This window comes from Arachis stenosperma, chromosome 2 (genome assembly GCF_014773155.1).
Source record: "Arachis stenosperma cultivar V10309 chromosome 2, arast.V10309.gnm1.PFL2, whole genome shotgun sequence".
Classification (NCBI taxonomy): Eukaryota; Viridiplantae; Streptophyta; class Magnoliopsida; order Fabales; family Fabaceae; genus Arachis; species Arachis stenosperma.
The window spans coordinates 120540804-120555097 of NC_080378.1; positions in this window are offsets into that span (position 1 = coordinate 120540804).

Genomic DNA, 14294 nt, shown 5'->3' on the forward strand with positions numbered 1-14294 from the left:
TTTAAAATATTAAATGAATAAAATATAAAATACTGATGAAAGTTAAACAAATGGTCTAAAATTATTGAAGAATCTAGAAGATTAATTACCATAACAATTGCATTTGTACCAAACACTTATGTCACACAGGAAAAATTTCACAAAAGCAGAAAACAAGTTTACAACTTTAAGTGCGTTTATCGGCGGAAAAAACGAATGAATTCATTGACTTTTAAAATGGTAAATGAATAAGGTGTTTGTGTTACTAAGTTCTAATCAAATTTCAATACTCAAAACTATAAAATCACTTCCTCATGCAATCAAAATTCAGTTCAATTAGTCCACTAAAGTAATTTTTGTTACAACACCATCAATCTTATCAACAACAATAACAAGAATCATAGTATCATGTAATAAATCAACATTCAAAAAGGAAAAAATATATAACAGAAAAGATAACATTGCATTGAAAGAGCTTTTATCAAACAGATCAGATTCATACCTCATAAGTCCACAAACCACCAGAAGAACCAGAACGGTCTAAGGTAACACTAGAGATTGCTCCATTGGCAGAAAGAACACAAATTCCTCCTGGATACTTTTCGACGAATGACATGATCTTTGCAGCAACATCCTGCAAAGCATCAAAGTATGATCTCTATCTAGATTACAAAATGACAGATACTTTAAATTTGTTCAAGAAATGCAGCATAATAGTACTGAGAGTCTGAGAATTTATACATTACCTCTCCAGCATGAAGATTCACCACATGTGGTGTAAAGCCTACACCATCCAAATTTGCAACCTCACCTTCACAGATTACAGAGAGAGAAAAAAATTATCAATACATATGTATGTGCTATATCCAAGAAAGTACCATATATCAATTCAACTAAAAATTTCACAACCAAAATTTGAAACAAAGTAACACACACACATACACATTTCTAGCAATGAAATTCAAGAAAATGTTTATATACAAACTGCCAACTCTAGATTATTTTCCAAAAAGAGTAAAGTTCATGTCTTTTTCATTAATCATGAGCACTAACTTAAGAAATGCACAATTTTTCTTTATCCAACAAAACAAATGATTCAAGAAACAATAGCAGAAATAATTTAGCATCCATGCAGTAACAACAGATACTCCTGCATTTTTTTCCTTGAGCAAACAAAAAGAACCAATTTTGCAAGCTTCAAAAAAGGATTTCAAAAACCACTCATTATTAGTTCAAAGACGGAAGTCTCATTCACTATCACATTATTTCTCTCAACAAAATTGTTTCAAAAAAGGAACAGAATTTTGTGGGTGTTTTATTATAATAGAAAAAGATCATGCATTTTCACAGTAACCAAACATGTCATTATCAAATAGCAACCAACACACTCACCAAAATGAGACTGTTGTGGTGATGCAAATGTCATAGGCATTGATTCTGCATTTGGAGGACATGTCAACCCCATGATCCCATTTGGGTCATACTTCCTTGGCCTTCCTCTCTTCTTCTTCAGCTTCTTATTCTCTAAGCTCCCACTTGTTGTAGCCATTGTTGCTACTGCTATTGGTTGTGGTGGTGGTGGTGGTGATGGTGGTGGTGGTGGTGTAGCTCCAGCATTGGTTTCCACTTTCATGCTCATCATAGCAAGTTCTTGAGCTTGTTTTGGTGATGAAAGGGATGCCATTGATGCAAAAACAGAGGTGCTTAGAGTTTCTACCATGGAAATTTTGGTTTTTTAGAAAGATAATGAAACACAAAAAGAGAAGAGAAGAGAGAAAAGGTGAATGGAGTTTGAAGAATGGAATGGAGAGTGAGTATTCAATAGCAATGGCGCCAGAAAGAAGAAGGAAGAAAGGAATAGAAAATGGGATGGTGTTGTAGCAATTTTCTATCATCCTTTTTATAGTGTTATATTTTATTTTAAAAATGCTATTTGTACACCAAAATCAGCCACTAAAATCAGTCATAAATGAATTTGTGTATAAATATATGTGTGGTTTAATTTATTTTCAATGCATATTTATATTTTAGCATGTATTTTATACTGGTGGCTGACTTTAATAACTGATTTTAATATACACTTAATATAACTCATTTTATTTACTTTAATTTTTGGAATTTAATGCCTGCTTTTCTTTTTAAAATAGTGTTATATTTTATTTACTTTAATTTTTGGAATTTAATGCCTGCTTTTCTTTTTAAAGTAGTAATATTTTTTTCCTTTGGTTGAGTATATTAGTTAAACATTATAATTAATCAATTTATGTTGGTCGAGTGATTAACTTATTCATTCACTTATCTTATCTAAGTGTTAGGGGTTTAAATCCTAACTCGTATATACTGTAACCTATTGGTCAATGATAAATCCTTAAATAAAGTTTAGATTCATGACATTAGTTAATGAGAGTTTATTGACTCTTAAAATATTAAATAAATAAGACAAGAGATAATTTTTATGAAGTCTTTTTAAAAAGTTAACTAGTATAATTCAACGTTTTAATTGATAATGTTTATGAAATCTTTAAGTATTTATTTTAAGATATAATTTATAAGCATATTTATTAGCGGAAAAAAATGAGAGTTGGTTGACTTTTAAAATATTAAATGAATAAAATAAGAGATAATTTTTATGAATTCTTTAAGTATTTACTTCAAAATTCAATTTATAACCATGTTTTTTGGCCAAAAAAATGAGAATTTGTTTATTCTTAAAATATTAAATGTATAAAATAAGAGATTTAGGACCTTGAATAATAAATGTGCTTTGTTGGTGGTGAAGGATTGCTTTGTTCATCCTGTCGGACTAAGAAATATTGTGAACAACTAAAAAAAATTAAACACTACAAATCTACAATTTAATGTTTTGATTGATAGCTTTTATGACGTCTTTAAGTATTAATTTAAAAATTCAATTTATAAGCGCATTTATCAGCGAAAAAAATGAGAGTTTATTGACTTAAAATGTTAAATGAATAAAATAAGAGATAATTTTTATGAAGTCTTTTAAGTATTTATTTCAAAATTTAATTTAAAACCATGTTTTTCGGCAAAAAGAAATAGAGTTTGGTGGCTCTTAAAATATTAAATGAATAAAATAAGAGATTTAGAACCTTGAATAATAAAAGTGCATTCTTGGTTGTAAAGGATTGCTTTGTTCATATTGTCGGGTTAAGAAATATCCTGGACAAAAAAATTAAATAGTATAATTCAATGTTTTAATTGATAATATTTATCAAATCTTTAAGCATTTATTTCAAAATACAATTTATAAGCATGTTTATCAGCGGAAAAAAAATGAGAGTTTGTTTACTTTAAAACGGATTAATAGTCAAATTAGTTCCGGAAAAATAATGCATTCTTCAAATTCGTTTTGAAAGATTTTTTCAATCAAAGTGGTCCTTTAAAGATTACGAATTAATCATATATATTCTTCAGTTATTTCACTCACAATTTTCGTCAATAATTGATGATGTGAAATATTAACTGATAGCATACATGACACATAACATATTTCATTAGACGTTAACTAAATATGTTTACAAAAATCTATTAATTTAGTCACTAGGTCATATTAGAAATAGGATTTTTGTAATTGAAGAAAATAATTAAATTAATAAATTTTCATAAACATATTTGGTCAATATCCAATTAGATATATCAGGTATTATATATGTTATCAATTAACGTTTTACAACATCAATCTTTGAAGAAAATTGTTGATGGAGTGACTCGAGGACAAATATGATTATTTTGCAATATTTGAAGGACCAATTTGATTGAAAAAATCTTTCAGTGATGAATTCGAAAAATATCTTATTTTTCAGGGACTAATTTGACTATTAACCCACTCTTAGAATGTTAAATGAATAAAATAAGAGATAGCTTCTATGAAGTCTTTAAATATTTATTTCAAAATTCAATTTATAACCATATTTTTCGGCGAGAAAAAATGAGAGTTTGTTGACTCTTAAAATGTTAAATGAATAAAATAAGAGATTTAGAATATTGAATAATAATCAAATTTTTCAGACTAAGAGATATCGTGAACAATTTAAAAAAAAAGTTAAACACTACAATTCAATATTTTGATTGATAGTTTTTATGAAGTCTTTAAGTATTAATTTAAAGATTCAATTTATAAGCGCGTTTATCAGCTATGACAAGGATCCGGCTCCTCTAAAATTATATTATCACTTTAAAGGAAAAAGTACACCATTAATCACCGTTGAATTAAAATAGTGGGACTCACAAATAATAAATGTTATAAATTCAAAGGTGATTAAAGCATCACTTTATCACTTTACTAATATTATCACTTTAGAAGATATTTTTTCTAAAAAAAAAGAGTTTATTGACTCTTAAAATGTTAAATGAATAAAATATGAGATAGATTTTATGAAGTTTTTACGTATTTATTTCAAAATTCAATTTAAAACCATGTTTTTCGGCCAAAAAAGATGAGAGTTTGTTGACTCTTAAAATATTAAATAAATAAAATAGAGATTTAGAATCTTGAATAATAAATGTGCATTCTTGGTAGTAAAGGATTGCTTAGTTTATACTGTTGGGTTAAGAGATATCGTGGACAACAAAAAAAAAGTTAAATAATATAAATGTATAATTCAATATTTTAATTGATAATGTTTATGAATTCTTTAAGTATTTATTTCAAAATATAATTTATAAGCATGTTTATCAGCGGAAAAAAATGAGAGTTTGTTAACTCTTAAAATGTTAAATGAATAAAATAAGAGATAATTTTTATGAAGTCTTAAGTATTTATTTCAAAATTTAATTTATAACCATGTTTTTTTGCGAGAAAAAACGAGAGTTTGTTGACTCTTAAAATATTAAATGAATAAAATAAGATATTTAGAACCTTGAATAATAAATGTGTGTTGTTGGTTGTGAATGATTGCTTTGTTCATACCGTCGGACTAAGGCATAGTTTGAATAAATAACTTAAATAAGTTCTTTTGGAAAAAGAGCTTAAAGCATAAGGACTTTTATTAATAGCATCTTATAAATAAGTTATTTTGTGTTTGGATTTTTAGTTATAGAAGTACTTATTTAAAGTTGTAGCGTTTGGATAAATAACTCAAAAAATACAATATTTTTTACACAAAAAAATAGATATTAAAATAACGATAATGATAACAAATACTTTTCAATATTGAAGGTTGATTTTACACAACTTAATCACTAAGATTACAATCAATGAGGCAATTGATTCATTATTTGTTCTCTTAATAGTTTCATTTTTATAGCGATTCGGTTCTTTCCATGTAATATCATTAGAAACGGGTTCTTTTACATCACCTCTAACGGTGTTCTTGTATGTGGTGAATAGTAACAAAATTCTAATTCACAATAATTTTAATGGTAATGCCAAAGAAATTATTGTGTAGTTAGTATTTGCTCTTTTATTGTATATGATAATATGGTAGGTGAAAATAAAAAAACAAATATTAAATGTATGTCAATGTATATTTTGTTGCTGCTTTTTTATTTTTTATTTTTTTACTCCTATTAGAACTCCCTTTTCGTTTATTGGAATCAAGAACTTGCTATAACCAACTCTAAAAATAATAGTAAGCTATATAAAAGTAAAATCATATGTGAAAAGATAAAATTAAAACTGAGATTTCATACCAAATACTATGTTAAATACAAATTTAATAATAAAAATAGAGTGTTAAAATGATTAAAAAAATACCTGGAAAGAATATCACTACAAGAAAATCGGTAGATATTTAGTGACGGTTTTTTCAGCCGCTACTAAATACAATCTGCCAGCGGTTCTTGTGGCGGATTTGGGAGAGGCTACCAAAAGCTCTCATTTTGCAGCGGTTTTGTTGCAACCGCCGCAAAATATCGAGTTGGCGAATATGTTTAGTTATCTTTTTTGCAGCGGTTTTCTTCCAACCGCTGCAATATTATTTTTAACTTGAATTTTTTTGGTTTAAACATTGCCTTGTTAAATCGATTCTAGTCCTTGCTATTTTTTTTTTTACAAAAAACATGTTTCATACACTGTAACTTAATGCATTAAATAAATTTTTGATTTTGTGTTACGTAAAAAATAATTCATTAATTAAAAAAATATTTATAAATTAATAATGTGCACAAATTTACGAATCAGGTTTTTTCTTGTATTATTAGCGCATTTTGAGTTTGTATTCAAGCATAAATGGTAAAGAAAAAAGTAAGTGAACGTCTGAATTCATAAAGTCAACACAAAGTTCAATAGAGTATAAAAATCAGAATTATTAAAGTAGACAAACAAGTATTGAGTCAAAATTTCTCATCAACATCGTATTGACCTGGCTAGAAATATTTTATCAAAAATCTACTGCAGTCACGTGATAAAAGATCTGATAAGTCATCTCCAAACTATGGCAACTTGTTCAGATCGAAACCCCTTTTTTCAGCATGTACGTCATCTTCTCTATGTTGGGTGTATAAAGTTTCGTTGTCTTCTTCTGGAACCTTATTGAGCTCAACATTCCTGGAGATGTCATATCCACCGAAGGAGATAGCATCTAAATCATCTTCTAAATCAGTGTCTGCCCCATCTAGAGTGTCATCAACTATTTCGCCTGAATATTCAGCTGACACTGAAAATATGAACATACAACCAACAACATAAATCTACTTAAAAGAAAATGATAACTTCCAGGTCATTACCTAGTAATTAAGAAAAAAATTGTGGAATTATGGGAAGAGGACTTTAAACATTAACAAATACAAAATTAACGATTACCATCTCCTTCGTCGGTAGTTTGGACAGATTTCTTGGAAAGAAGCTCTCTAATAGAACGTTCTATATACTTTCTATGCTAGAAATTTATTTCTAACCTTTAATTCAGCAAGTATGTTTTCAGAGGTCCTACCAGCTACAAATGTAACAAAAACATATCCAAATTTCTCCTTGTACATTGATCCCCATTCATGAAATTCCTACAAATTTTAGCATGAATGTAACAACTATCATTGGTTAAATGTTGTAAGCATATATCAACTTAAAATACTTATTATTCAAATATAGTTTAACTTAAGTTTTTAAGGGTATGGCTAATGAACAAACTTGCACAGTAGCTTCGTTCGCCGTTTCCAAGTATTCATTAGATTAAGATTGTCCTGATATAGCCTCCAACCAAGACCTAACATTCAACTTACGGGACCATATGTCTCTGGCAACCGTAATTGCATGTTCCAATGAAGAGAATGGAGAGGCCATAGCCATTTTGTTAGCGAATGTTGTGCCTGAACAGCATGATGAGAAATCCTCCATTTTCATTTCTCCTATTACAACACCAAATTATGTTGACTATTTGGGTCAATGATAACAATATTGTAATTCAACGCAATTTACTCGATACTATAATTTTCTTCATTGGAGACTAAGAACAACAACAATGATGATGACAGCAACAAAGCCTTGAAAACTGACTTTTGCTAGCAACAATCGTTGGAAGAAATAAGAAACTGGTGGTATTCATGAAAGTCAACAATAAATGAAAACTTAATTCAAATACGAAAACACAGATAGTAATGTAACCAGCAAACTGCGTACATCATAAACAATATTAAACTAATTAAACACACGCAGATCCTCTATACATGATGTACACGTTTTCCTTATTTTCACAATGCCACATCATCAATGTTATCAAAAACATCTTCTATTGGGTCTTCTATGTCATTAGCCCTTGTCAACTGTAAATCACTGATGTCACCTGTCGCTGACATGTTCAACCCGGGCTGTGGAGAAAAGGCAGCTTCAACTTCTTCATTCTCTCCTCCCATGTCATACAAGTCTCATGGTTTTACATGAACCACTACACTCCATTCTTGATCTACTTCATCATGTACATAGTACACAAGATGAGCTTCTGACGCCAATATGTATGGTTCATCCTCTTCTTGATCACCGGTGTGAATCGGACGAGTGAAATTAACGTTGGTAAGGCCCAGATGGTCTTGTTTGATGCATCTACTCGTAGTTGTATCAGCCCAAATACATCTGAACAAAACCACTGTGAAATGGCAGCTGTAGTTCAATTTGATTATGTCCACAATTTTTCCATAATATGGAACACTACTAATAGCCACTCTATTGTCACGCATGCTTGCATAACTTCTTGTATTGGATGAGACATAAACTCCACTATTTTGGGTTTTCAGTCTATCTTCCTTTGTGATAGTTCTAAACTTGTACCCATTGATGTTGTACGCCCCAAAACATCTTGCTTGAAGCATGAGACCATATGCCAGCAACTTCATTTCTTTCGAATGTATAGTATTATCCATTAGAACCTGGCACCATAAATTAGAGTTTGTTCGTATAAACCATTGGAATTCATAAATTATAATTATAGGGCACAAATAAGTTGGTCAAGTTAAATTTCTACCAACCTCATGCTTGAACCAGCGAGGAAATTCTGCATGTACAACACAATCTATCTTAGATTGCGACCTTGTTTGATGCCGTAATTTTCGCTTCATTTCTGCCCTAAATGTACTTTATGACACAACAAAAAATTAGTCCAACGACTGATTGTTTGAAATGGGTTATAATCGTGCTTAAAAAGTACATGTGCATGCTTACTCAATGAATGGAACGACGGCCTCGCAATTGACTAGCATATGACGATGTGCCTGATCTTTTTTCATCGGGGTCAGTCCAAAATATGAACAGCCCCTGAAACTTTTCCAATTTCTGGGAACTTAGTTTTTCCTGTATTGTTTGTAATATCAACAGATTGATCATCAACTCGCGCTGGTCGGTTGATTCTAGTATCAATTTTATCCAAATATATGGAATAGAATGTCAAAATTTCATCGGATAAATAGCCCTCCGCAATTAAGCCTTCTGCTTGTGCCTTGTTATGCACATATTGCTTCAATCGTCCTAGATACCTTTTATATAAATAGGACATAACGCTTAGTATATATCTAATAAGACAAAATAAATGTATTAAAGGCGTTTAGTAGCAAGCTAACTTTTCTATTGGATACATCCACCGATAATGTATCGGGCCGCTAAGTTTTAGTTCATCAACAAGATGCACCGTAAGGTGAACCATGACAGTGAAGAATGATGGAGGAAAAATCATCTCCATTTGACACAGAGTTTGCACAACATGATTCTGAAGGCCACCAAGCTGCATAAGGTTTATAGCTTTCCCGCAGAGTTCTCGAAAAAATAAAGACAAATTCGCAATCACAGTCGACACCAGACTCGACAATGTATTATTCACCAAAATCGGAAGTAATTGTTCCATTAGAATGTGGCAGTTGTGACTTTTCAACCCATACAACTTGCGCTGTCGGATGTCAACACAACGAGCAATATTGCTTGAGTAACCATCTAGAAAGACCACGTTCTGTAGAGTCTTCAGGAATACATCCTTCTATAAATTCGACATTGTGAAGATTGCTGAAGGATATTTAGCACGTTCGTCCGACCACAATTCAGGCCTTATGCCCATGCTTTGTAAATCTTTGCGAGCTTTAAGATTGTCATTTGATTTGATGCTATCGTTTAAGATAGTGAAGACCACATTGTCACAAATGTTTTTTTCTATATGCATCACGTCAAAGTTATGACGCAACATGTGATCCTTCCAGTACGGGAGTTCAAAGAACACACTCCTCTTTTTCCAATACGAGTCATCTTGATCTGCATGTTAGACTGTTGCCTTAAGACATCTGTTCCAGAATATTTCTTCGGTGGATCTCTGCTTTCAGCTTGTTCGTCAAACCTATTCTGGTTTAGTCTATATTTATGACCCTGATTCAAGAAGCGACGATGGCCAATGTAACACCATTTTCGACTGAAAGTTAGTCACTGAGCCTTACCGTCCACGTTACACGTGGGACATGCTAACGCACTGTACGTGTTCCACCCAGATAGATTTTCCAAACTTGAAAAATCACTAATAGTCCACATTAGCGCCGCACGCATCTTGAAAGTGGTCCCCTTATTAGCATCATAAGTTTCAACGCCATCCTAGAGTTGCTTCAACTCATCCACCAAGGACTCCAAATAAACATCTATGTCTTTACCCGACATTTTAGGACCGGGAATAATCATAGATAGTATAAAAGATGCCTGTTTCATGCAAAGCCATGGAGAAAGATTGTACGGAATAAAAACTATAGGCCAAATGGAATACTTCGTAGTCATATTTTTGAAAGGATTAAATCCGTCACTAGCTAAAGCTAAACGAACACTACACGGATCATCAGAAAAAAATGGATACTTTACATCGAATTCTTTCCATGCTTCAACGTCCCTTGGATGCCTCAAGTACCCATCATTATTATCAGCCTCTTTATGCCATAACATGTCAGTTGAAATTTTGCTACACATGAATAATCGTTGTAGTCGTGGTATAAGAGGAAAGTAACGGAGAGTCTTTGCTGGGAGAGGCTTTCCATTTTTTCTGACAGGTATTTTGAGTTTTGTAATGGAACCCTTTTGCGTCTTTTCTTCCATCGTGAAGTCCCATGCTGCTTGCATTTGGTCGTGTCCTCATCATCACCCCGATATAACATGCAATCATTCGGGCATGCATCTATCTTTTTGTATTCAATCCCTAATTTTTGGATAGTTTTTTTGGCTTCATACAATGTGAACGGGAGTTTGGGTTGCTCAAATGCATCCCGCAATAAGTCCAGAATCATTGATATAGCATTGTCACTCACACCGCACATACACTTAATATGATAAAGCTTCACTAGGAAAGACAACTTTGAGTATTTCAAGTAGCCGGGATATAATTCCTCCGCTCCATCCGCAAGAAGATCGGTAAAATCCTGTGCCTTGAGACATGAACCATCGTACAAGTACGGCAACTCCAGATCATCGTCTTCTACAGGTTCATTCGTTGTGGTCTCCTCCCTTCCATTAGGCATTGTGAAAAAAAAACATTTGTTTTACATTCATTAAATGAAAATATTTAAAATTTTATTCAAATAACATAGATCAGATACAAATACTTGAATATGCTAGTAAAAATAATTTTCTCTTTTGATGGTGCGAAGGCACATGCATATCCACATCAATACTAACCTTTGTTGACAAATGAATAAAACTTTTTTATATTTGTTTCCTTTACTCTTGTTTTCTAATGCACAGACACTGACACTGACACAGGACATAGGACACAACACAACACGAGACACGAGGATACACAATTTTTAAAATTTTGTCTTGACACAGGACATAGGACACAACACAACACGAGACACGAGGATACACAATTTTTAAAATTTTATAAGACAAAAGAGACACATATATATAAAATATAAAGTATTTTTGGATAAATAGTAACGATATTTTGATATTTTATTGATATTAAAATATATATAAATTAATTTCTTAAATTTTAACGTCTTATTTTAATTATATAAAATATTTAAAATATTTTTTATTTTAATAAATAATAATATATATTATTTAAGTATTTTCAAATTATAATTGTAAAAACTGAATCGGATCCCAAACCGGTCCGATTTAGCATGCATGTTCCAACTCAGGGTCTTTAGATTGAAGAGTGTTTAACTTGTCACTAAGCTATGATATTTTTAATGATAAATATGTTATTTGATTAATATATAGTAAAAAAAAATATAATTAAAATATTTTATATTATTTTAATTTTATACTCACTTACTTTTAAATTAATTATTATTTTTAATTATAAATAATTATTATTATCATATAAATTTTAGTAAACACCTTCCAAAAAATAACAAATATTTTTGTTAATTGTAACATTTTTTATGATTATATAATATTTATTAATATTACTTTTAATAGTGGTACATAATATATAACAATATAATAGGTATAAAATAATTAATTAGTTATTAAGATTAAGAAATAATAGTTATTTTGGTATAAAAATAAAATGAAAAAATTATTTATTGTGAAAAAAAAATATTAAAATTTTATATAATTTTTTAAATGAGATTAGTTCTATCGGTTCAACTAATTATTTATTGGTTGAACTAATGAATTAATGAACCAATAATCTAATTGATTTAATTATCGGTTTAATTATGACAACTATATGGTCCAAACATGTTTGGAAAATATTTTTTTAATTTTTATTAAGACACGATTATTAGACACAACAAATACACATATCGAATGAGTGTCGATGAATATCGTATTTAAAATGTATCCAATACGCAGATATGAAGTGCCCAGATATGATAACTCGGTAAAATATCTATATTTCATAGCTCTTGTTATTCATATATATAGTATGAGATTTGTTATTTATTTTAAATTTAAATTTTATTTTATTTTAAATTAAAATTTTATGAAATATATCATATTATAACTCAATTTAAAATAAAATTAATTAAAATCTCATCTAAATTTAAAATTTAAAAATAAAAATAAAATAACTAATTATATGTAAGCCATGGAAACTGGTTTTTTGGAAAGATAATGAAATACACAAAGAGAATAGAAGAGAAGAGAGAAAAGGTGAATGAAGTTTGAGAATGGAATAATGGACTATAAAATATTGACATTTAAAACGCTAAATGAATAAAATTAGAAAATTTAAATAATAAATAATGAATGCGTATTGACTGTTAATTTATAGCACTACATATTTAAAATTTTTTTAAAGCGAGTTTAATATTTGAAGACTAGTATAAATTTAAATTCTTTATTTATGGAAGAATGAGTAATAATATTTGATTATTCAATTTTCAGGCGAATTTATAAAAAAAATTGAATTTGTTGACTTTTTAAATGTTATAGGAAAAAGATAAGAGATTTTAAACCTTAAAATAATATTTACGCATTGTTTGTTTATTTATTTATTTTATCAATCACACTACAATATAATGCTTCTTAGGTTTTTTTTTTTTTTTTTTTTGAAGACTAGTAGATATTATTATGAAACTCTTTTTCTTAATCTCTTATTATAAAGGAATATTTTGCAAAGTTAACTAAAATAGTAACGTTATTCTCTTTTTTCCTTTTATTTTAGTTTATTAGCTAAAATAGTACAATACAATGTTTTCGTTAGTAGTTTCTCTCTCTACTATAAATTTCTTAAGTATTTAGTTGAAATTAGTCAATTCTCATACGAATTTATAAGAAGAAAAAAGAATTAAATTTATTGACATTTAAAATATTAAATAAATAAGATGAGATTCGTTCTAAATCTTAAATAATAAATGTTTATTTTCTTTTAATTTATTACACCACATTATAATTTTTCAATTATTCTCCACATACAAGTCATTTTTTATTAATATAAGTTTATACAAGTCATTTATATTCATGCGCGCATATTCTTTTTCGTGCCGTTATTGCACGTTCTTCGTTATTTTTTTTCTTTCATTATCGTCGTCACTAACACCACCACCACCTCCTCCTCTTCTTCTTCCGAATTTTTTCATTGAAATTTTTTCTCCTCCTTCCTTTTTCTCCTTTTCCTCCATCAACAATTATCTCGTTGTTGAATATAATGAATAATTCAAGTTCAGATTGTCAATTGAACCAGAACAAATTGATTACTGTTTTAAATCCAATCAAGTGGCTGTAGTGTGGTTTGATTCTAGTTAATATTTTTATTAGTAGTTTATGATTCTGTAGGAGAATAATGTTTCATCGTTGATGGTTTGAATTGAATGTAATGTAAAAGTTCTGCGTTAAAAAAAATATTTTTCTGTATTTGCAACAAATTTGGGTGTAACACGAAAATATTTGAGTGTATTATTTAAGAATTTTCGCTATATATATGCTGATAAGCTCAGCATAATTCAAAACTCTTATTCTCCCTCCTCCTCGTCTTCTACTACTTCTTCTTCTTCTTTTTCATCATCGATCATCATCATCACTTTTTTTCTTATTCATTTTTTTGTTTTATATTCTCAAATTTCTTCTTGTTTTACTTTTTTAACGAGAATAAATAATATTAACAACTATTTTTATTATTACCAAAAACAAAATAAATAAATGCTAAAAATTATTTTTCTAGTAATATTCAAAAACTAATATGAGCATTTAACTCTTTTATCTCTTTATTTGAGGGTACTAGCTAAAGCACTATGATAAATTGCTTCAATTGAAAGTTTCTTTTCTCTCTATTGTGAATTCCTCAAGTATTTAGTTGAATGTTCAATTTTAAAGCTGATTTACAAGAACAAATGATAAAATAATTGTTGACTTTTTAAAAATCTAAAGGAACAAGATGAAAAATTTTGAACCCTAAATAACTAATGTGCATTGATGGTTTATTTGTTGTACAAATAGCACTAATAATATAATACGAGTA